Source organism: Malania oleifera, chromosome 2 (assembly GCF_029873635.1).
Source record: "Malania oleifera isolate guangnan ecotype guangnan chromosome 2, ASM2987363v1, whole genome shotgun sequence".
NCBI lineage: Eukaryota > Viridiplantae > Streptophyta > Magnoliopsida > Santalales > Ximeniaceae > Malania > Malania oleifera.
Window position 1 is genome coordinate 97,055,746 of NC_080418.1, and position 25,671 is coordinate 97,081,416.

At 36.0% G+C, this 25,671-nt stretch overlaps 1 protein-coding gene across 2 annotated transcripts in view; it reads right to left on the reverse strand.

The window, feature by feature from the left end:
• Positions 1-1,266: 1,266 nt before the first annotated feature.
• Positions 1,267-25,671, reverse strand: part of LOC131148496 (uncharacterized) — a 30,094-nt gene continuing 5,689 nt past the window's right edge. The window contains exons 7-11 of one of the 2 annotated variants that reach the window (XR_009134994.1): positions 10,823-10,953; positions 10,651-10,716; positions 10,303-10,577; positions 10,180-10,233; positions 1,267-1,784 (exon numbers count right to left, since the gene is read on the reverse strand). The gene's annotated coding sequence lies outside the window, so the exon portion shown is untranslated. Of the gene's footprint in view, positions 1,785-10,179; positions 10,578-10,650; positions 10,717-10,822; positions 10,954-25,671 lie in introns of both variants that reach the window. The other variant, XR_009134995.1, reaches the window with a different exon arrangement.

The window sequence follows — 25,671 nt, forward strand, 5'->3', positions numbered from 1 at the left end:
ATAAATTATTTTGTGAAATGATATATATAAGTAATTAAACAATAGGAAAACATTAACAAAATTTTACAATTTTTCAAGTGTCATATACAATATGATTGTTCTTCTAAAGTGAATTTTGAAATATAATAACTCAGAAAAAATAATTACAATAATTTAATTTTTATTATAACATTTTCTTATAGTAAAATATAAGGCACCTAAGTATTAATGCTACATGCTATAAAAGGATTCCATTAATTATTATTTTTAGTATGGAATAAGTCAATCATCCACTTTGTGACCCATGGATGCCCAAGATGCCATTAGAGCAATCTATGTATTTAAAGATATTTATTAATATTAAGTTTAGTTGCTTAATAGAGGTCACCAAATTGTAATACATTCTATTTTTCTTAAAATTGGAGTTTAGAATAAGGTTTAATATGTGCACCTAATTATAGAAGTTTTTTTAATTTCTAGGACAAATGAATTATAATATTTGACTATACTAAATAATTTAACTCTCTTGTATACTCACTAAGTTGTTTTATATATTAGTAATACTTTGTTGTGTTTAGGCTTATTATAAAGATATTAACGATATTTGTAAGACAATATTATAAGATTCTATCTTAATTTAAAATTTATAAAGTCTTGTATCTGCATAAATCTCTAGAAGAAAATTTCCAAATTTTATAAGATGCCTAAATTATTTATTTTATGAAAACAAGTTTGTTTTATAATATGTGAGGGGAAGTGTTGCAGAATAATACTAAAGAAAAGAGGAAAAAAAAAATCAAGCAAACAAAAGACTTCAATCAATTATTTTCTAGTTCACTATTGCTAAAACCAAAGAACTATATTTTTTTCCTTTTATGCTGAAAGGGCAACATAACTAGAGCTTCTGCAAAAACCAATTTCCATATTAATAAAGACTTAAGCCTGAAAGGCGAAGCAATTTTACATTTTTATGCAATAATCATTTAGTGAAAAGACAACCTATCAAAGTACATACTTTAGTTAAATGTATATGTATACTAAGCAACAAATTCGGTAGTTAAAATAATTCAATTGAAATTATAATTACATAATTAACAGAGGCAGAAATGAAGAAAATGTAAATTTTCAAAATAATTCGATTATAAAATTCCAGAAGCCACAAGGTGACACATGATTACCATTTCCTGTTCAATAAAAATTTCCCACTTGATCCACAGGAAAATTTAATCCAACAAATTAATAACTTTTTTATACAATTAATTATAAAAACTTATTATAATTATATAATCCTAAGAGTATACATTCCTTCAAATCTCATTATAATCCAAAAGCCAAAGAATAGGGAAAAAAAAAATTGGAAAAACGCGAATGAAATGAAACCTAACCTTGGGGGTTTTCGGATGCAACCTTCAACCAAAAAATCGAAACCACATTATACTTTATAAAGCTAAAATAACAAATCTTCAAACGTTTGGTTAAATCAAAACTCAATGAAACTAATTTTGTTTCATGGTAAGAAAAAGTACGTACCCCACTTTTCCCCTTCTAATAGCTTTCCTCGCCTGCCCGTTCAAACGGCCACCTGCTCAATCCACTCCCGAACGATCACCTGCTCAAGTCCACCGAACGGTAACCTGCGCTCGTACGCCTCCTCCTGCTGCCGTCCTCCTCTCTGCTCTCTGCTCTCTGCGCTCTCTCTCTCTCTCTCTCTGCAAATGGAGCTCTATTGACGGCCTTCTCTACATTCTATTCGCGAGTGAAATGAAGGGGAAAACACCACATCAAGCAAATCTCGCAGGTTGGTCCTGCGAGATTTGCTGCCACGCGTCACCACAAAAGTGCATCTCTTTAATATTTTATTTTAAAATAATAATAAAACGAGGAAAAACTCATAATCTTACACGATGAATCTCACTTTTTCAGAAAATCAGGATGAAGAATCAGAAAGTGTTAATTCAAATGAGCCTCACAGTCAGACTGGACATGAGGCTAACGTGGAAGAAGGGATTGAGGGTGATGAGGTAAGCGAAATGCTGGTTGTTCGAAGGTCCATGCTTGTTCCTCTACCTCCAATCACAAATGGAGAAGATTGGTTACAGAAGAACATTTTTCGCACACGCTGCACTTTTATTTAATTTCTTGAGGGGGGTGAGGGCAACTTGAAAGTCAAGACTCAGAAACACCCAAGACCCTATCGCATCCCTTGGTTCAATAAAGGAAATGAGGTGCTTGTGTTGTGTCATCAAGATAAATATTTCAATTGGAAAATTTATTAAAAGAGTCAATTTGGCATGATGTGCCAATAGATGCTTGCCACATCTTACTTGGTCAGCCATGGCAATATGATCAAAAGACTGCTCATCATAGTGGTATAAACATTTATTTTGTCTGTTTTAGGGGTGAAAAGATGGTGCTCAGGCCAATGAAAGAAGATTGCATGATCAAGAGTGTGGCTGGATGTCCTTGTTGGCATTTGGGAATGAAGGATTTTATTGAAGAAAGAAAGGACTGCGCAGTTGCTTATACGCAGCTCAGGAAGCCTCCCATTCTCATTTCACTCTAGAACATGCGAACAAGCTGTGGTCCAATTGGTCCTTTAAAGAGAGTTTCTAATCGCTGATTTGCGTGATATTCGGTAAGACGCTGAATTTGTCCTTTGAAAGGTATATTTGGCCTACTTTATGTCAAGATGTTTATAACTATGTGGAAAGACGCTAATTCTTGATTTATTGGGAGGGAGCTTTTGAGGCCGGTCATGTCCAAAGGGAAAGGGCTCATTCAGGTTGGAGTTCCGAGCTATTAAAATGATAATTAAAAAAAAAAAAATTGTGGAAAGATGCCTAACATGCCAAATTGCCGCCAGCCAGCAGCAAAACTCTGGTTTTATACATGCATCAGTTAATATTCTGTAGAAGTCAGTCCAATATTTGCCTTATTAGTTGCACTACACAGTCAATTGTTGTTATCTAGGTGTCATTATTATGGTACAGTCAAATTGTGTCATTTCATTTCCAAAGTCTAACCTCATTTATAAAGTTCATTTATGAATCAAGTTCCAAAGTTCATTTTAAGGTCTTCTTAGTCCAGAGAAGTTGGAAACAACTGTAGTCAAGAATAGTCATTTTCCTAGGCACATTTAATGAGCAAGTCTGTTATGTACTTACCTTTATGATAGCCCATATAATGAAGAGAAGGTACAATGTTTTCCCTTTTCATTTTTATTATCAATTCTGATTTGCTAACAATTTTCCCGAGAAATTTTTTTCTTTCAGATTACAAAACAAATGCATTAAATGAATAAAAAGTCGCAAGAAAAGAAGGATAAGATATCTTCTTCAAAGGTAAAACAAAATTACATCAGTGCTGCCTTTAAATCCTTTTGAAGATCGATCAAATGGCAATAACACCCCCGAAGCCTGTGCCCAAAAGGAAGCAAAAGAAAGGTAACTTTCTCCCAGAGCAAAAATGGACAAGTCTTGATCTTTGAAACTTCATGCATTCCTTTCGAACCAAAGAATCCAAAAATAGCATAGCTGTGCAATTCCAAAAAGGCCCCCCCATCTCTACTTTCTCAAAACCCCAAAATTTCACCAATAGAAAATCATACACATTATGCAGAGACACCCAATCTAACAAGAAAACAAAGTGTTCCGCAGATACCTCACCACTAAGAGATTTATAAAAGTCTCCCTGTCTGTAGCAAGCCATTCATATTAATCCCTTTTGAGAACATGAAAGCCCGATCTTGAAAGGAAATTTTTTTTTCCAAACAGCTTTGTTCAAGTGCAAAGGGCCATGGTTTGAAGAGAAAAGCCCTGAAGAAATACCCAATCCAAAGCGTGCATCTCCCCTCGAAGTAGGAAACAAAAGAATCCAGCACACCCAATATAGAAGAAAACTGATCAACCTCTCTTTCATTGAGACTCCTAAAGAAATGGAAATCTAAATAAAAAGCCCCACCCCCCTTCTCTGAAAATAAGAAATCCGAAATTGGTGCATTATGCACAGTAGATAGTCTAAATAATGCGGCACCAACAGCTCCAACAATATTTGCCCACCAAAAAATCCTCCCAAAACAGAGTTTTATTACCATTACCGGCTTTAAAACAAGTAAGAGGAAAGAAAAGACAAGCTACCTGTTGCCACTCCCCTTAGATCCCACCCATTCTGAAGAATCTCATACTTGATATTAATAACCTGATGCCATTAGGAGTTCGACTCTTAAGGGAACCTCCATAACCATTTTCCAATTAAAGAAATATTTTTAGAAACCACATTGCCAACCCCCCAGTCCCCCCTTAGATTTATGTCCCTAACCACCTCCCAACAGACAAGGTGATCCTTTTTATCCTCCCAAAAACCAGATCACGAGAAATTTCTCATAATTTTCTCGAAGGCCCCAACCACCCTAGTAGAGATTCTAAAAAGGGATAAAAAATAAATAGGAATCCTGGATTAATCAAAGTGATCCTAAACTGCTCTCCCCCCCAAAAAAAACCCCCAAAAAAATGAAAAATTAGCCTCCCTTCAACCTTCTAATCTCCTCCCTACTCTCTTAATCACTGGATCCCAAAAAGCATCCAACAATGAATTAGCCCTAAAAGAAGACTGAGACACGATAAAGTTTAAGCAAAGGAATTGCAAGCTAAAAGGCCTAAAACCCTCTAACTCCCTACTACTCAAATTGAGATCCACTAAACCACTCTTAGATAAATTTATCTACGACCCCAAAATCTTCTCAAAAAATACTTAACAATGTAAGAATCTTGCAAAATTTCTCAACACTATTCGGTCTCCAAACTGAAGATGAGACACCTCCACCTCCTTCCTCCCATCGAAAGACCCCCAGTCAACCCAATACCCTAAGCACAAAAGTTCATCCTACTCGAACCATTCACCACCAAAGTAAACCAAAAAAGGTGATAACAAATGCCCTTGTCTTAACCACCAACAAACCTTAAACCAATCCCTAGGCCAACCATTAACAATCACAAAGATATTAGCAAAGCTAAGGCACCCTCTAGCCCAATTAGATCAGTGTCCCAAAACCTTTATTTTGCATCACCTTATTCAGGAAACCCAAGTAACCATATCATAGGCTTTTTTCTCAAATCCAATTTAAAAACCACACCCTTCTTAGCCCTCTTCCACCCATCCTCAACCACCTCATTAGCTATCAGAACTGCATCTAAGATTTGACTATCTTTAACAAAATAAAATTGGACCATCAAAATTGTAGGCAATAACACCTCCCTAATTCTCCTCAATGGAACCTTAGTTAAAGCTTTGAAAGCATTGGTCACTAGATTATCAACCTAAAATCCTCCTCCCATACCTTTCCTTTTCTTGGAATGAGGGCAATGAAAATAGAGTTAATAATCTTAGACACTATCCCACAATGATGAAACTCCACAAAAAAAATCATGATATCATCTTTCAACATTTCCCAACTATCCCGAAAAAAGGCCATCATAAAACCATCTGGACCAGTGCATTATCCCTATCAATGTCAAAAACACCTCACTTAGCTTCCTCAACTTCAAAAAGCCTCTCCAACTAGTTTGCGGCCTCCTCCACAACAGGTCTCCAATCAAGCCCCTCCACCCCCAACCTATCTTGCACTCACCGGTACACAGCACTTCATAAAAATTTTGATCTCATATCTAACCCCACAGCACCCTCCTCTAGTCAACTCCAGCTCCTTAATGAGACTTTTCTTTCTCATCCTGTTAGAAACCCTGTGAAACAACCTAAAGTTACAATCTCCTCGTTAACCTAATTAATCCTTGATTTCTTATGCCAAATCCTCTCTTCCCTGAGTTCCCTCAACACAAAAGCAACTCCAACTCATTGCAAAGATGAACCCTTCTAGCTTTATCTGCCTCCCCCAACAAGCCACACTCGTCAAACCTATCCATGCTAATAATTTGAGACAAAATATTATTTTCCTTCTCCTTGATATTCCCAAACACCTCTTTATTCAAATCGTGATCAGGATCGTAGGATCATATGATTCTACGATCCAGATTAACCCAAACGATCCAAGTCTCAACAAAAATCAGAATAAAGTAGAATCATGGTAGAATCGTAAAAGAATCAGTAGAATCATAGAATCAGAATCGTAGAATTGTAAGTAAAATCGTACGGATCCTACTTTGCTACCTGGAATGGGATTTTTTTCCTTTTTAGGCTTCAATAATGTGGCCCAATACATGTTTTTATTCGCCCAAAGGCCCCAAAAGGTTTATGTTTGGTCCAAAGTCTTCTAAAACTGGGGCAAAATGGCTCCCAGCCTCCCATCAATGAACAGATTCAGCAGAACCTGCACCTGACTTCCCTGGAGTACAACACCTCAGTCCTCTACTCATTGAAATTCAGCAACCCAGCACACAAATTTCTGTCCCGTTTGACAACCAGAAAGCCCTCCATCTGAAGACTGGTATTTGATCAACACCAGCTAGCAGTCTTGCTGTTTGATCAACAGTTCTTTGGTGTTCAACAACCAGAGTTCCAAGAACTCAGTCCTCAGTCCCCTTCCTTCTTTGGTGTTCAACAAGAACACATCAGTCTTCTTTAACACAGAGTTCTTGTTTGATCAGCAGCAGACAAGAAAAGAACCACGCCAGCAGGCCCAGCAGAGCTACAGAGGTATGCTTTGAAACAGATTTGCTTCTTGAAAAGACTCAATAGCGAGCACTGTTTTTCTCCCTCTTCTTCTCTTTTTCTTGCTCTTCTTCTTTTTCTTCTTTTTTATTGTTTAAACTTTTCATTGTATTTTTAACTTCTTATACCTAATAAGTTACTACCCCAGTTTTTAGTCTTAAGACTTGTCATAAAGTTCCACATATATGAGTTTTTAATATTCATTTTACATTGAAAGTAGAATCTTACGATTCTCGATCTGATTCTACGATTTGATCTTGCAGACCCCTCCAATGATCCCACTTAGAATCCCAATTCTAACAACCTTGCCCATTATGGTACTAGTCATTACAGCAGCTATAGTGCCAGAGTGGCCGTGAATGCTAAAATAGGTTTTTGATTTTTATTTTTTTTGTATTTTGTTCCTTCTCTTTTCCCTTCATTGAGCCTTAGAAGCTCAATTTAAAATTGGTTTATTTTAGTCAGTATTTTTTGCATAAAAAACAATTTTGGGGTTTATTTTCCTTGACATTTAGTATGCATATTTTTTTTTTTATAACAATCACTCAAATTAACCTAACTTGTTCTCTCATAAATTACATATGCCAGTATTCTAAGTTCGTTCTTCTTTTTTTGGTGTTTTTCTTGCACCAAATTTGGGGAGAAAATACGTTCTATTGCTACGCATAATTGTTCTTGTTTAACATATGAACATTCTATGTTTTATATTTTGGATAACAAAAATTCCATTATAAAATAAAAGAGTACAAAAGATGGCATTCTATATGTTATATTTCTCTATATTTATGATTTTTTAGCTTAAACTTCAGTTATAATCAATAAAGTAGTGAAAAGTAGCAAATGCATGCTTCTTGCCATTAGCAACTAAAGCAACCAAAATGACATCCAATACTTATACTATATGTTATATTTAAATTGATTAAAATTTACTAAAATTCATTTAAAGCATAGGATTATAGGATTAAAGCATGTGAAAACAAGTTTTGTAATGCAAAAAATGAATTCACGGACGTGACATCCATTACCTGTTATGTAAAATCCACGATGGCTGCGAACATTGACCCACAAGTAACCATTGCGCAAACCATTACCATTACTTAAAACCATGCACTAGCACCTCTTGCACAATATTTAGGAACATGTCTTTCCCAAGCATCAATAAAATGAATCTATCAATGCAAGACAAAGCTTGTTTATCCCCAGACATCACCCAAGTGAAACAACCATTATTCAAAGGCAAATCTCAAAGGTCAGTCCCATAAAAAGTCAAATTTCTTAATGCTATTAGTCAACCTCAAGCCCCCAATCTTTACCCTTCGAGTTTTCTATGACATTGAAGTCACCCCCCACCAACTAACACGGACTACAAATTCCAAAGAAGCTCGCTAATTCTTCAAAAAAATCTATTGTGCTACAATACTACATTACTACATGGGGCCATAAATGGATGTGAACCACCACTCTTTAACACCTCTAATCTCTAACAAGACCAACAAAGAGTAAGACCCTAAGATACAGTCTTTAGACAAGGAAAATTTGGCATTAGAAGCCACTATCTAGCCCCTAAGGCTCCTGAGGACAAGAACAACACTCACTCTTTGAATTTAGAAATCCCAAATACTCCTATATAGGCATCAATCTCTTCTGGTTTGGGCTCCTGCAAGAACAAAATTATCCAAACTGACTCCAATAACCAACTCCTTCACTATTCTCCTCTTATCACCCCACCCCCCCACCCCCCCCCCCCCCCAAAAAAAAAAAAAAATCCAATATTTCAAGATAATCTTCATTTAGTCTCACAATTGACCCCTAAAAACCAACCCCCTTTCTCATAAATTCATAATTAACTGAAAAGTCTAATATAACCAGTTCTCTACTTAAATAGTTGGTCTTTCTCCCCTTCCCAATACCTTTTTTCAAGCCTAACCTTATTCCAATAGGAATCAACATGCTAAGACCCAAACCACCAAGGAGTTCCTATCCCCCCAGTTTTCTCTCTCATGCTCAAAGAGGTCAAAGGTATAAAGATTCCCCATAGATTCTACCTCTACGGCGATTCTTGGTTTTTGAAACTATTTGTCACTATTAGTTCCGATGTTGAGATATTAAAAGGCAATGGGCAAAGTTATTGAATTCCAAGTTTCTACATGGGTTGAGTCATCAGCTTCAACCCATCCATCGTCAAATTCTTGTCAAGTAATCCATACCATCCACGAATGAAGCATATGCTAGAATCCAACGAATCACCAAAGATGGCTCTCAAAGTCTCAATCTTTGTCTCAAACTTCTTCCCATGATACACCAACAATGGTTAGCCCTACCTCTAACTGTGGGAGGATAAGTGTTGGAGGATGAAGACAAGGTTTGGATGGGGCTCATGGCAAAAGTCTTGTATGAGGATGAGGAGTTCATGGTGGCAGTCTTTTGAATTTGCAAACAATGTGGCAAGGATTGGTGATTGATGTTGAGATCTCCACAGGAAACCTAATTGGGCCAATAAGTCTCTTGTCAAGCTTTAACAAGGTCCAAGACATCAGATTGAAACATGTTTACAAGTACTTCTCATGACAGGAACCCATGCCTTTTTAAAGATAGACTATATCAAGTAGCAAAGCAACCATGATGATAGCCCATGACAGATAAAGGGAAAAAAATTATAGATCCCAATAGTTATGACTCAACAGAACAAACAGAAGGAAAACATGAAATTTTTTTTTAAGTAAAGAAATTTTTACCTTTTAACTCTTTTGTTTTTTTTTTCCTTTTTGAAATACAAAATCCAGACAACTATTTAGCAGTTAAAAAGAGAATATATAGACAGAAAGCCTTCACTTTCAACTTCCCATTCTATATGACAAATCAGAAAATGAATAAATAAAAATAACAACAGCAGGAAATCAACACAAACATTAACCTTTGCCAAAATCTAATGATTAGCCATGCATATCGCAAATGGAAATCCTAAGAATCTAATGATTTTGTTTTACAATTAAACAATGACCAACAAATTTAAATTTTCTTAGCTAGAAAAAATTGTAGAAAAAATATTGGTTACAGAAATACCCACTATTTTTTTCTGGTTGTCCTTTCCATTCCTACCAACAGAGCAGGCATGGTCGCTCAGATGCAAGATGTCCACACCCTAACAATTTTTGTTTCAGTTTTTCAAAGTAAATAATATAATTTTGTTTTTTTTTTTTTCTTCTTCTATAGGCATCAGACTCTATGAATCAATTTACAGCATTGCAAAATCACATAAAAACCACCCTAATGCATTTTCTTGGTGTGCATGCATGCACATCCACTGTGTTGTTTTTCATGTTTGAATTTGCAGATGTATGAATGACCACATCCAATTCTTTAATATGGATATGCATGCATTTAGATGTACCAATCATAAAAGCAAGATTACCACAAAAGCATGAATAAAAACTACCTAAAAAAAATTTAAACAAAAAAGGGAAAACATAGCACGTGGCCAAAGTTTGAGAAAAGTTTCTTCGAGCAGAAGCTTTACAGTATGGTAGATTAGATTACCTGCAATCACATCACTGACTACTTTGGACAAATTGCAACTGCCATTACTTGAAGCTGATACACAATCAAAATATGCTGTCAAATTAGGATTAATAACCTCCCTCCAAATAACAGTGTGCATACCTGAGGTAGAATCACACAATTTCAACACTTTTCTCACAGGAACTGCTTCACTAAAATGAATCCAATGTGAGATCTTTCAAATCTTTCCCTTATGTTTGATATGAGGAATATTCCACTAGGGGCCTGGAGAGATATAGAGTGATCCGACATAACAACATCAATTCGATCAAAAGAAGTGTCTGCTTCAAGATGTCCCAAACAAACCTTTATCCTTTTGTTTTAAGGTTGTAGTAGAATTGGACAACAAAGCTTGCATCCATATTGCCACTTCAAACCTGTGAGCAATAAAAACACACGCATGAATTTATAATCTCACAGCATGGAATACAGAATTGATTGTCTTCCCACCTTAAAACCAACTTCTACTACATAGGCAAAATCAGAATAAGCACGTAGCCTGGGAGCTCGGAGAACCTGAACAATGCAAAATTACAATTAAAAGCTCAAAACACAAAAGTAGATGCACCTTGCCGTCATCAAGAGGAGATATATACATTGATAACAATCATGTAAAAATTACCAAGTAATGGTTCAGTGACTGCCTTGGATAAAAAGGTAATGATCATCCCACAGGCAAGTGCATGTCTTTTTTGATAGATGATTCCACCAAGCACATGCCCCCAACTTCGAACATAGCAAGCTCAAATGATTCTGTGGATACACAAAGAAAAATACACTGGTCACTCATCTCAAGTGAATAAAGCACGTCAAGTACGGGGTAGATTTTATCATCTTCATCATCGTCATCATCATCATCATTAGGATTAAGATCATAAAAAGCTATTAAGTTATCTCATTTTACAATTCAATCCATCAAGTTAATTCAATACGAAAAAACTAACCATCCATACATATCGAGTTAACCTCTTTTATCACCGAGTCAATTAATTACCTTTGTTGAGATTTTAATTCAATGAATGATCTAACTTGAAGATAGGTCACTCCCTCTATTTATAATACAAATCAAATACATTCTAATGACAATTATACCCTTACTAATTAACATACTAACACACTTAATAATACTAATACTAAAAGACATAATAACCTCTAACCCTCCCCCTCAAGAGATGGATCATAAATGTCATAAGCCCTAACTTTTTACAAATAAAGTTAACACAAACACCCCATACCCAAAGCTTTACTAAACAAATCAGCAAGCTGCGTATCAGACTTCACATAAGTGGTAGTAATGAACTTCTACACAAGTTTCTCCTAAACAAAGTGGCAACAACTTCAATTTGCTTCATTTGCTCATAAAAGACGGGGTTGGAGGCAATGTGAAGAGCAACTTGATTATCACACATCAACTTCATAGGCTGAGAATGTGAAAAACCCAATGTTTCCAACATGTTCTTCAACTAGACAAGTTCACAAGTTCTTCAACTATATTCTGATTCAGCACTTGACCTGGACACCATATCTCATTTCTTACTCTTCCAAGAAACCAAATTACCACCATCCAAGATTCAGTACCTAATTGTGAATCTTCAATCGAAAGGTAACCCAGCCCAATCTACATTTGTATATCCATGGATATAAATGTTGACCCTAATAATGACATAAAAGACCTCTCCCAGGTGCACCTTTGAGATATCTCAAGATGTAAATTATTGTGTCCCAATGACTTTTCCTTGGAGAATCTAGAAATTGACTCCCAACATTTGTTGCAAAAGACGTATCCAGCTGAGTGACTGTGAGATAATTCAACTTTCCAACATGTCTCCGATATTGTCCAGGCTTAGGTAGCAAATGACCCATTTCCAACACTAACTTGTTAGGACTTGGGATCCATGGATGTATCAACTGGTTTAGATCCCAACAATCCAGTTTCATCCAAAAGATCCATAACATACTTCCTATGTTACAAAACAGTTCCCTAGAGATCAAGATACTTCTATTCCAAAGAAGTATTTCAACGGCCCCATATCATTGGCTTGAAACTTATTCTGTAGAAAAAGTTTGAGGCTCTAAATACCTTTATCATCATCACCTATAATAACAATATCATCCTCATAAACAAAAAAGAAGGATCCTACCCGATGAAGTATGACGATAAAACACAGAATGATCCATTGCATACTGTTGAACACCGAACTCAAGTGCTACAACACCAAAACAACCAAACCATGTTTTGGGAGATTGTTTTAAATGGTATAGTGCCTTCTTGAGCTGACACACTAATCCTGACTATCCCTGAGCAACAAACCAGGTGGTTGCTCCATATAGACCTTCTCCTCAAGGCCACCAGGCAAGAAGGCATTCTTCACATCTAACTGATGCAGAGACCAATAACAAGTAGTAGCCAAATAGATGAATAGACATACTGATGTAAGTTTGGCAACCAAAGATAGGTGTCAAAATAATCCAAATAATACACCTAAGTATACCCCTTAGCACCAATACCATCCTTTAGACGAGCCACAAAACTATCAGGGTAGACTTTCACAGTGTATATCCAGCGACAACCAACCACAGACTTGTCAGGAGGAAGAGATACCAAGACCCAAGTGCCATTATCCTGTAAAGCATTCATCTCTTCAACCATAGCATTCTCCACCCAGAGTGGGCTAAGGCTTTCGAAACAGATTTAGGAAGAGTAGTAGATGATAAAGCAGTAACAAAATAATAATAGGAGGGTGATAAGAAGTCATAACAAGCATAGTTGGAAATGGGATGTTGAGTACATGTGCATTTACCTTTCCAAACAGCAATGGGATGATCAACATCATGGAAAATATGATCATAGACGAAGAAACCAAAGGCGCGGTAGTAGAAGGTAGAGGGTACTCTCTTCCTTGGATCTACCTTTGTGAATACACCTACAAATTAAGATGATCAAAATGATGAGAAAGACTCAAGCTACATGGGACTTAGATGGTTGGTTGGGCAAGGACAAAATCTAGAAGATTAGGTAGTGGAAAAGACTCATTGAGCTCAGAAGCACTCAAGAGATGCGTGCAGTAAAGTGTAGACTCAAAGAAGGTAACGTCGGCAAAAACAAGGAGGTGATACAGCACGGGACTATAACAAAAATATCCCTTTTGAGTATATGAGTAGCCCAGAAAGACATTTTATAGCACAATGATCCAACTTATCCACCCCGAGAGTTAGTTGATGAACAAATGACACACACCCGAATATACGAAGAGGGAGAGAGAACAAAGATAAACTAGGAAAGAGAATGGAGTAGAGAATTTTACCACTAAGAACAGACGATGGCATCCTGTTAATCAATTAGCAAGTAGTAAGTACAGCATAACTCCAAAACACTTTACGTACATGCATTTGATAAAGTAAGGTGCGAGTGATTTCAAGGATATATCTATTTTTCCTCTTTGCAAACCCAATTTGTTGAGGAGTGCGGACATAGGATGATTGATGGACAATACCAAACTAAGTCATATAAGTAGTGAATTGTGAACTAAAATACTCTAGGCATTATTACTTCAAAGTATTTGAGCTAGAAAACCAAATTGTCATCTTTATTTCAAAACAAAAGGCACAAAATATATGAAATAACTCGGAATGATATTTTATTAAATATAGCTATGGTCTTAAATTTCCATGAAATTGTTGAAATTACTGATTTCCGTAACCCTCGAAATCGAAATGGTAGTCAATTTCCATCTTGCATAATTTCTATTAAAATCTCAACAAATCATCCGAAATTTATTGAAATCTCAAAATTTTGGCGAAACTTGTCAAAATTTTAACTATACAATGAAATTTCATCGAAATTCAAATGAGGAGTTTAGGAATGAAGTGAAATTTCTCTCTTAATTTATTTTATTTATTTATCAAAACAAAATATTATTACAAGTGCTTTTGAAATTATATGAAAAAATAAACTTAGAATAACATTTTATTTAACCATTCATGTCTAATTATCATTATTTGTATAACAAATAATATTTAAATGATTTATGAATTTCATTTGTATTAACTGAATATGTTTAATGTACATTATCTTACAAATATGTTTGATACACATACTATTTTACAACTTTTCCACCTCATACAAAACATAGATGTATTTAATTTATAATATATTAGTCCTAAAATTTATGTTATTATGTTTGTTAACCATTTCTAAAGTTTCACAAAGAATTCCATGCTTTACTACTAATTTCCGTTATTTTTTCAAATTGAAATCGAAATTTACATCAAAATTTTCGCACTTTTGGAGCTTCGAAATTTGAGTCGAAATCGAAATTTAAGACCTTGAATATAGCCAAATCATTCTTGAATAATTATCCACAAAGGTTACAAGGCACCTGAAACTCAAGTTGGACACAACTCTACTAGGACCCCTAACATCATAATGGACTAAAATGAAAGGGCCAGCAGCCCGTTTATTGACTCGGGAAGCAAAAGGGACATGATGGTACTTTCCCAACTGACAAGACTCACAATCAAGACTAGAAATAGAACTCAAATCAAGAACATGACAATTTAATGGCCAGGACAACAATGAATTAGGAGAGGTGTGGCAGCAACGGTGCAGGCAGTAGAAGAAGATAGCGGCTCAAAGTGATAAAGTCCACCAGTTTCACGCCCTCCGCCAATCGTCTTCCTCGTCTTCAAATCCTAAATAACCACAAAATCTGGCAAGAATATTACTAAACAATTCATGGATTTAGTAATCTTGCTAACGGACATAAGACTGAAAGAAAATTTGGGAATATACAAAACCAAAGGAAAAGAAATAGAAGTGGGATTTACGGTCCCAATTCCCTTGACTGCAATGGTGAATCCATCAGCAAGAGTAACACAAGGTTTATTTGCAGGATATTGAAGAGTGGAAAAGAAATTATCTTTACCGGTGATATAATCAGTAGCAGCGGAGTCTATGACCCAAGGACTAGGATGAGAAGTACTGGATGACAGGCATACTATGGGATTACCTGTTTGGGCAAGAGATGCAATGGGAAGAGAAGTTTGTTGTGATGCTTGATACTGCTGGAACTTGGAATACTCTTCCTCTGACATGGATACAGTACCGTTTCTGCCCCCACTCAGCCCCAAAGGTGTGGAGTCGGTGGTGGCTGCATTGGCTGTCCCCAAAGGTGTGAAATTGGTGGTGGCTACATTGGCAACACGTGAAGGTCTTATCATGGAGATCCCAAAACTGCTCAATAGTATGATTACTCTGTCCACAATGAGTGCACTTGCGGAGTGCCTCTACCTCGTCCATCTCTACCACCACGACCACTCAAACCACCTTGATAACTTCTGCAGTTGTTTAGTAGAGAACTGGAATAACCCTGTGTAGCAAAGGCTGTCCTCTCAGAGCTAGATGCAAGAGCAGGAGAATGTGTGCTAAAGGAAGCACAAAGGACATGAGAATACACATCAGCAAATGATGGCAACACTGTACTACTACGTATTTGGGACCGGACTACCTCAAACTCTGGTCTCAAGCTCGCTAGAACCCAAAGAACTGTCATCTGCTCCCTCTGCTTCTACATCTCAAGAATGTCGGCAGTTATAGGTTGCACAACATTAAGCTCCTCATGTATACGCTTCATCTCTCCAAAATAATCTCCCAATGCACCTATCTCCTTGTTGTAACTGAAAGTACTCCTGGGATAAATCATACATACTGTAATGTTACTAGAAGAATCAGATTAGAGCAAGTGGTCAGATTTCCCTAATCCTACTAAATAAACCCAAACAGCTTTAGACCATTGAACATAATTATTTCAATTCAACTTTTGAGTCGTTATCTGTGGCAACAATGAAGGAAACATATTTTTGGGATTCATAGATTCCATTCCCAACACACACAAACTTGCAGCCACACCAATGTCAAACAAGAAGAACAGTCAAAACTAATTGGGACATCACAAACTATGTGAAGCACAGACACAACCACGAACAAGGTGTACAACTTACCAACTGAGATAACACTGCCACAGTCTCACAATATTAACTTGCGAACACTGCCACTGCTCCAAGAAACTCACAAAGAATCCTTTATAAGCACCGAACAAAAACTAACGAATTACCACGAGTGCATGGTCGAAAAAGTTTAGATCTTTGGAGAAAAAACATGTCCAACAGCTTGATAATATTGTCTACAGAGGGGATCAGAACATGGCAGAGGGGAAAAGAAGAAAAAGGTGGACGGAAACTCTCACACGCCAGCACATGGAGTTGGCACTGCTGGCAGTTGGACGGCATGTGGGGTTGTTTCTGGGAATGCGATTTTGTGGGGGTAGGCTTCGGAGGGTTCTTTTTTTGGCTATAAGGTTGGTTTTGTGAAATAATGAAGGGTGAGGTGGTTCTGTGAAGGGCAGCACGGTAATGTGTTTTTTCAGCAATGTCTGTGTATATCAGATTTAAGGTTGGATAATGCTCTGATACGATGTCGAGATTTTGATTAAATGAATGACCTAACTTGAAGATAGGTCTCTCACTCTATTTATAATACAAATCAAATACATTATAATGACAATTATACCCTTACTAAACTCTCACTTATTAACATACTAGCACAATAATAATAATAATAATAATAATAATAATAATAATAATAATACTAGAAGACATACATAACCTCTAATAACCTTGTCAATTATTAATTCAAATTTAATAATATTTATTTTAGGATAATAACTTTTTATATCATGATGTATAATCAAATGCTTTATTATATATTGTGCTTTGTAAAAGTTATTAGCTGCAAACCTGTTAGTCTTTCTCTTTTTGTTCAATAATCTGTATAAATTTTGTTTAAATATTATGCTTTGATTTACAAGCCCAACTTGTCTGTATACACAATTTCTTTGTTATCCTTTTTATATCAATAGAGAAATATGGTGCATTTTTAAATTAGGAGTTAGTACAACAAAGAACACCATAAATTAATAACTAATTTTTATCCATTTAACTGAACTCACCATATAATGTGAAAGCACAATATGAAAAAAATATTCCATATAAAGTTCAAAAAATTGGACTTTTATATAATCTAGATATATTTATTTTAAAATTTTTTTTAAGAAATGATTAACAGGAACTACATATAGTTATGGATAAATAACTTTAGACATTTAGCGGACTTTCTATTGCTATTAATATTAAGTAGTAGTCATGGTCTTAAATTTTCACGAAATTGTCAAAATTTCCGATTTCTGTCACCCTCAAAATCGAAATGGCAATCGATTTCCGTCTTGCATAATTTCCGTCGAAATCTCAACAAATCATCCGAAATTTATCAAAATCTCGAAATTTTAGCGAAACTTGTTGAAATTTTAACTATACAATAGAATTTTGTTGAAATTCAAATGAGATATTTAGGAGTAAAGTGAAATTTCTCTTTTAATTTATTTTATTTATTTTATCAAAACAAAAGATTATTGCAAGTGCTTTTGAAATTATAAGAAAAAATAAACTTATAGTAACATTTTATTTAACCATTCATGTCTAAATTATCATTATTTGTATAACAAATAATATTTAATTGATTTATGAATTTCATTTGTATTAACTGAATATGTTTAATGTACATTATCTCACAAATATGTTTGATACACATACTATTTTACAACTTTTCCACCTCATACAAAACATAGATGTATTTAATTTGTTATATATTAGTCCTAAAACTTATATTATTATGTTTGTTAAACATTTCTAAAGTTTCACAAAGAATTTCATGCTTTACTACTAATTTCCATTATTTTTTTCAAATCGAAATCGAAATTTTCATCAAAATTTCCGTACTTTTGGAGCTTTGAAATTGGAGTCAAAATCGAAATTTAAGACCTTGGTAGTAGTAGTAGTAGTAGTAGTAGTAGTAGCAGCAGCAGCACATACGTAGAAAAGATATTAAAAAATTGCTGGAAGGCAACTTGTTTGAACCTGAATCACCTCCAATTAAATCCTTTTGGAAGGCCATAGGCATCTAGAATTAATCAAAAAAAGACCAACAGAAATCAAATTCTGCAAATTTCCACTCACAAGTCAAGTGTCTGAGCGTGCACTTGTGTAAAAGAAAGGTCAAGTATAGTCATACTTCCAAACTACAGGTTTGCATCAGCTTGAATTGTTCTCAATTCAAGTTTCCACAATAAAACTTATTTGGCTGACCCATGCTGTTTTGCATCCTCAATAACATGAAAACAGGGGTGTACAAAATTTACTGAAAAACCAAAAACTGGACCAAAACCAGACTGAATGTATTTCTGTTCAGTCTTTCAGCTTGTGGTTTCGGTTTTGGAAAAGAAAAAATTTCGATCTGAATTCGGTTTTGGCCCAAAACCGAAAACCAATTTAATAAACTAAATTTTATAAATTTATGTGCTACTAGTGTTAAAAGCTATAAATTGAATAATATTATATGATACTGATGTTAAAAGCTGTTGCAGTCATGTTTATAATTGTTTAATATTTTAATCACAAAATGTCCTTACATTGGTAATAAAATATTAAACTTTTGTTGTTAGGAAATAGTACATTCTTAGAAAAAGAGGAAGCCTAGGTAACATTATATACACATGGTGAGGCTGGCCCAGCTTGGAGATTGACAATTTGGGACAACCACAAACCTGTTTGCCTCTCTACAGTAGAAAGGCCATTTTGTTACTGCTACTCCACCTCCCAAAAATACAATCCCACCATCCCACATTGTTTATGCATGGGAAGGGGATAGACTTCCCTTCCTATAAGTATTAACTTCACCTCGCTCAGTTCTCCCAACGCAGTTACCATCTTGGGCTTGCACTGTAGGCCCATGTAAGGCCAGCCGGTCATTGAGAAGTTCAAAATGGAGTCCAAAACCTTAAAAATCAAAGCTAACCGAATTAAACCGAGAAACTGGCTGTTTGGTTATTTTATTAACCAACAGTTTAGGTTCGGTTTCGGTTTATGAAATCTTAAAACCAAAAATTTCGGTTCGGTTGTTGGTTTTGCCAATAACCAAACCGAATAAAACCGATTACACCCCTATAGTAAAATGGAAGACCCAATCACAATGATACGTCTCTCCCTCCATTTATAATATATGTCAAGTACATGCTAATGACCATAATACCCTTATTAACATAACACTGACACATACTAATAATGCTAAATGACCAAAACAGCTATTAACACTCCCATTCCAGCTGGAGCACAAACATCATATGCTCCTAGATTGTTATAAATGAATTTTACATCAGCACACACGTCCCCCCCCCCCCCCTTCTCAAACAAAGCTTTAGTGAACAAGTCAACAAGCTACAAATCATACTTCACATAAGTGGCTGCAATGAGCTTCTGCACAAGTTTTTTCCCGAACAAAGTGGCACTCATCAATGTGTTTTGTCTATTCATCGAAGACAGGGTTGGAGGCAATATGAATAGTAGCTTGGTTATTACACATCAACTCCATAGGCTGACAATGCGGAAAACCCAGTTCTTTCAACATGTTCTTCAACCAAACAAGTTCACATGTAGTGTAAGTCATGGTTTAATTCTCTAACTCAGCACTTGACCTAGCCACAACAGTTTATTTCTTACTCTTCCAAGAAACTAGTTTACCCCCAACAAAGATACACTATAAGGTTAACCTACATTTGTATATCCTTGAATATAAGTGTGACCCTAATCCTCATATAAGAGACCTCTCCTAGGTGCACCTTTGAAACTGACTCACAACACTTGTTGCAAAAGATACATCTAGTTGAGTGACTATGAGATAATTCAACCTTCCAACAAGTCTACGATATCATCTTGGGCAACAAATCACCCACATTTGGCACTAACTTACAATTAAAGTCCATGGGTGTGTCAATAGGTTTGGATCCTAACAGCCCAATATCATCTAGAAGATCAAGGGCATACTTCCTCTGGGACAAAGTGGTTCCCATATGAGGTTTGGATAGCTCTATGCCCAAGAGGTACTTCAATGGTACCAAAACTTTGGTCTAAAACTTAGTATGTAGAAAGTGTTTAGGCCTTGGATACCTTGATCATCATCACTGGTAATTAAAATATCATCCTCATACACAATAAGCACAATCCTACCAGATGGAGTATGACATTGAAAAAGAGAGTGATCTACTACATATCATCAAAGGCCCAACTCAAGAACTATAGCACTGAATCAACCAAACCATGCTCTGGGAGACTATTTTAAACCATATAATGATTTCTTAAGCCAACACACTAAGCTTGACTCCCCCTAAGCAACAAACCCAGGAGGTTGCTCCATATAGACCTCCTCTTGAAGATCACCATGTATGAAAGCATTCTTCATGTCTAACTGATGTAGAAACCAATGGCAAGTGTTGGCTAAAGAGATGAACAAACGTGCTGAGGCAAATTTGATGACTAGAGATAATATGTCTCAATAATCCAAACCGTACACCTAAGTAGATCCCTTAGCAAAACAAGCCATAGAACCATTTGGATTGATTTTCACATTGCACACCCAACAACAACCAACCCACTTATCAAGAGGAAGAGGTACCAATTCCCAAGTATAATTTATTGTAATGCACTCATCTCTTTTAACTAGTGCATTCCTCCATCCAAAGTGGACTAAAACTTCAAAAACATATTTAGAAAGAGAAATAGAGTACAAAGTAGTAACAAAACAATAATAGTAGGTGGCATGAAGTAATACCAAACAAAATTGGCGATGGGATGTTGTGTGCAAGTGCCTTTACCTTCACGAACACCAATAGAAAGATCAATATCATGAAAAACAGGTTCATCAGTTACAAGGAAACCAAAGGTGTAGTAGTAGAAGCTAAAGGGGACTATCATGAATACACCAACAAATTAGAATGATTGAGACAATAAGGACTAAACTACATAGAGACACAAGTGGATGACGGGGCAAAGACAACAAACTACAATCTAGAAGATTAGGTAAAGGAATAGACTCATTAAGAACAAAAGCACTCAGGGATTGAGAATAATATGGTGTAGACTCAAAGAAGGTAACATCGGCAAAAGACAAAAAACTGACGCAGAGTATGACTATAACAACAATATCCCCTTTGAGTACACAAGTAGCCTAGAAAGAAGCATTTTATAGCATAAGGATCCAATTTATCCACCTTGGGTGTTAGTGTTAGCTAATGAAGAAAGGACGCACACCCAAATATATGAGGAGGTTAAGAGAACATAGGAGCATTTGGGAAGAGAATGGAGTAGGGAATTTTCAACGATATGTCTACTTCTCTACAATCCCATTTGGTTGAGTGAGGGCACAGGATAACTAATGAGTCATATGAGTAGTGAATTGGGTACTGAAGTACTCTTTAGCATCATCACTCCACTCTCGCTTGATCAAGATATCCTCTGTTTCACCTCAAAAAGTTTGATTGAATCATCAAAAAAAAAAAAAATTGGGAGCGTGAATTACAATTGGATCCATTTTGGGGGGTATCCAGATTAATATTATTAATTTCAATTAAAATAATTTATGGTTGGCTTAGTTGGACCAATAAAATGAAGTATCCAGGCTCTGTTTATAAAAAAACCCAAAAGTATTTGAAGATCCAAACCAAAATAAGCCTCTATTTCTAAACATAAGACACAAACAAATATATGAAATAAGTCCGAACAAACTTTTATTAAATAAAGCCAACTCATCCTTGAATAATCATCAACAAAGGTTACAAAGTATCAAAAACCCAACTTGGACACAACCCAATTCGGACTCCAAACATCAAATTGGACGAACACAAAAGGGCTTGCTATCCATTTATTAGCTCGGGAAGCAAAAGAAACATAATGATGATTTTTCCAATTGACTAGACACACTCAAAAGTAGACATAGGACTCAAAGTAGGAACTAGTAGTTTTAACTTTTCCAAAGGATGACCAAGGCAACAATGGATTAGAGTTGTGTGGGAACAGCAATACATGTGGTAGAAGGAGATAGCAGCGCAAAGTGGTAAAATCCACTAGCTTCATGCCCTCCACCAATCGCCTTCCTCATCTACAAATCCTAAATGACCACAGAATTAGGTAAGAATGTTATTGAACAATTCATGGAATTGGTAAGCTTGCTAACTAATATAAGATTGAAAGGGAACTTGGGAATATACAAAACCAAAGGAAAAGAAAGAGGAAGTGGGATTTTCATAATAGTGGAGAGTAGAGAGATGCAATGGGAAAGGGAACTAGCTGGGATGCTTAATACTGCTAGAATTTAGATAAAGTATGTTGTTCCTCACGTGGGCCCAAAAGTGTGGAATTTGTGGTGGCTGCATTGGCGATCTTAAGGCTTGATATACATTGTTGGCTCAACACCTAACAGCTTAAGCTTTTAAGTAAAGTGATAATAATAGATGGTATCATAATTGGTTACTAGGTTCAACTCTTGTTGCCTACTTTTATTGTTTGTTTGAAGAATTATCTTTTCCTATAATGGACATTGCTTATCTTCTTTTTTTTCTCTCCACATGCTATCGAGTTGCACGTGCGAGGGAATAGTAAGGCCTAATATGCATTGTCGACCCACAACCATTATGCTTAAGCTTTTAATAAATAGGTAGTCTAACAAGAAACACAAGGAGGTTTACCATGTAGATCCTACCACTACTCAATAGTATGGCCTCCTCGTCCACCATGAGTACACTTATGAGGAGGGTCTCTACCTTGAAAACTTCTGCAACTGCTTGGTTGGAAACTAGAATCACCCCATATAATAAAACCAGTTCTCTTAAACCCACCAATTCAAACACTAAATGCAAGGGTTAGGGAACGTTTGCTAAAGGAAGCACAAAGTACGTAAGAATAAACATCAGCGAAGGATGGCAACTCTGCACTACCAAGAATCTGGGACTGGGCTGCCTCAAACTCTAGTTTCAAACTCGCTAGGACTGAAAGAATTGTGATTTGCTCCCTCTACTTTTGCATATTGCAAACATCAACAGTTATAGGTTGCACAATATTAAGCTCCTCAGAGATACGCTTCATCTCTGCAAAGTACTTTGTTATACTCCTATCTCCCTGTTGTAATTGAATGCAGTCCAATGATAGATCATACATACATGTAAATGTTACTGGAATACAGGAACGACATAATCCCAAATCACCTTTTATACATCTAGATGTATGCATATCCTTGCAGTATGGGGTTCCATCGAATTCCAAAAAAAGGAACCAATAAGTGCATCTTCCAAAATCCATACTTTCCTTTTATCACTGAACGGCCTAGATTGGAACACTATTCAGACTTGCCTAAGCCTATAAATAGATCTTAACAATCTTAGGCCACTGAACAAAATTCTTTCTATCCACCTTTTCAGCGTTTATCTGTGGCAATGATGAAGGGATGATATTTTTGGCATTCATAGACTCCATCTCAATACAAACAAACAAAAGCAACAACAAACAAGGTGAACTTTCAGAACAACCACAAATAAGGTTAAACGCTAACTCTACCATGAACAAGTCACCAACAACCTGACATAACACTGCCACAGCCCCCAAAAATTAACCTACATGCAATGCCACTGCCATAAGGGGCCAACTGATCACCTTAGTGCTAACAAACAACAACTAATGAATTGCCACAAGCAGACGATCGAAAAGGTTGGATCTTGACCAAAATGCATGACCAACAACTTGATAATATGGTCTATCTAAGGATTTAAACCATCTTGAAGGAAATCTAAGCCAAAAATGGCCAGTCAGACCTCTCACGTGCCAGCGCATGGGGATGGACCTGCATGTGGGAGCGCAGAGCTCATCCTCCAGCAATGAAATTTCACCCACTTACAGATCGGAGGGTTCTGTGAAAATATGGAAGTGTTCTTGAGATTCTGAAATAAGGCATAGCTGTCTAGGAGGTTTCCAGCGACTGCTATGTTTTCCAGCAACCTCTGGACTTGTATCTGATCCATAGAGGTATGGCTGGATCCTCCTATAACAATAGATTTGCATAAGACAAAGGTTTAGGGATTGGTTAAGCAGTAGGTTTAGGTAGGATCTTGCGCTGATACCATTTTTTTTTTATAAACAAAAAATTGCATTAAAAGAGAGAAGAATGTACATCAGAAAATTAAAAAGGGAAAGCAAAAGAAAAATGAAAAGATAGGGAGAATTAGAAATCCTCCCCTTACATCGACAAAAACTAGTTACAAAGAATGCAACCTAAACAGAGAACCAAACTCAATGTAACAGGGCCACCCAATCCCGCTACAAGTCTTCCAGAGAAACACGACGAAAAAAATCATTTGTTGACACCCACAATGATGCAAGATATACCACTGTACTCCAAAGCAAATTGTTAGCAATAGCCACACATCTTTGAATATTCTAGCACTTCTTTCCAACCAAACACACCAAATAAAATCCATTACAGTGCAACACCATAGAGCTTTCCTACCCTTCTTTTTTGCCAAAACCCCAAAAAGTAAGCTATAAAAAGTCTTCAAACTTCAAAGAGCATGGACCATGGTTTTAAATCGCAGTAGCGGGTAGCATAACATAACAGTAATGGGTGTAACGGGAAGCAGGAGTAACAGATGTTACATAACAAGAAGCAGGATTAACGGCCGTAAATTTTTTTGAAGCACGCACAACCTTTTGCATATTAGCATACTTGCATGTTTTAAACTTTTAGCCCTTCTTAGAAAGAGTTTTAGTGTATTTTGGATCCTTTAGTTCGTGTAACTAAGTTATTTGGTAAGGGCAACAATTTTACATTTGTTTTAAACCACCATTGATAGAAAAATTACGTGTGTGCGCGTATTTATACTTCTCATTGTTCTTATCTGTGATAAATTCTTATGTGAGCTAAATTAAAGAATAAAACAAAATACATTATACACTCCATTAATCTATTAGACACATAAGACATATGAATAATACAAATATAAAATAGCTACAAAAAGAAAGAAGGTTGAAGTTGAAAAATATAGAACATAAATATCACATTACTAATATTATCAAAATAAAATATTATCCCAACAAGTTAGTATTTTCAAATTGTTAATTAATACATCTATTGTTATTATTTAAAGAAATAGTAAATTTTGTATCATTGTCATCCTCATTATAATCTTTTCCCCCTCTTGCCACTAGGTATATTGAGAATGATATATGAAAGAGAGGGAAAAAGTGATAAGAAAAAGTAAAAAATAAAATAATTCTTTGGTGTAACAGTCCTGTAGCGGTTACGTAACGGTCGTAGCGGCCTTTACGTAACGGTCACGGTCCGTAACGGCCGCTACAGCTGTGATTTTTGTTCCCACCAAGTGTAACGGTATTGGTAACCCAAAAAACCGTTACGTAACGCCTTGTGGCCTTTATTTAAAACCATGGCATGGACAGACCCAAATTTCACTAAATATACCAAATAATTTATTCCAAATAGCCAACGTGAAAGAGATATGAAGAAACAAATGTGCATGAGTC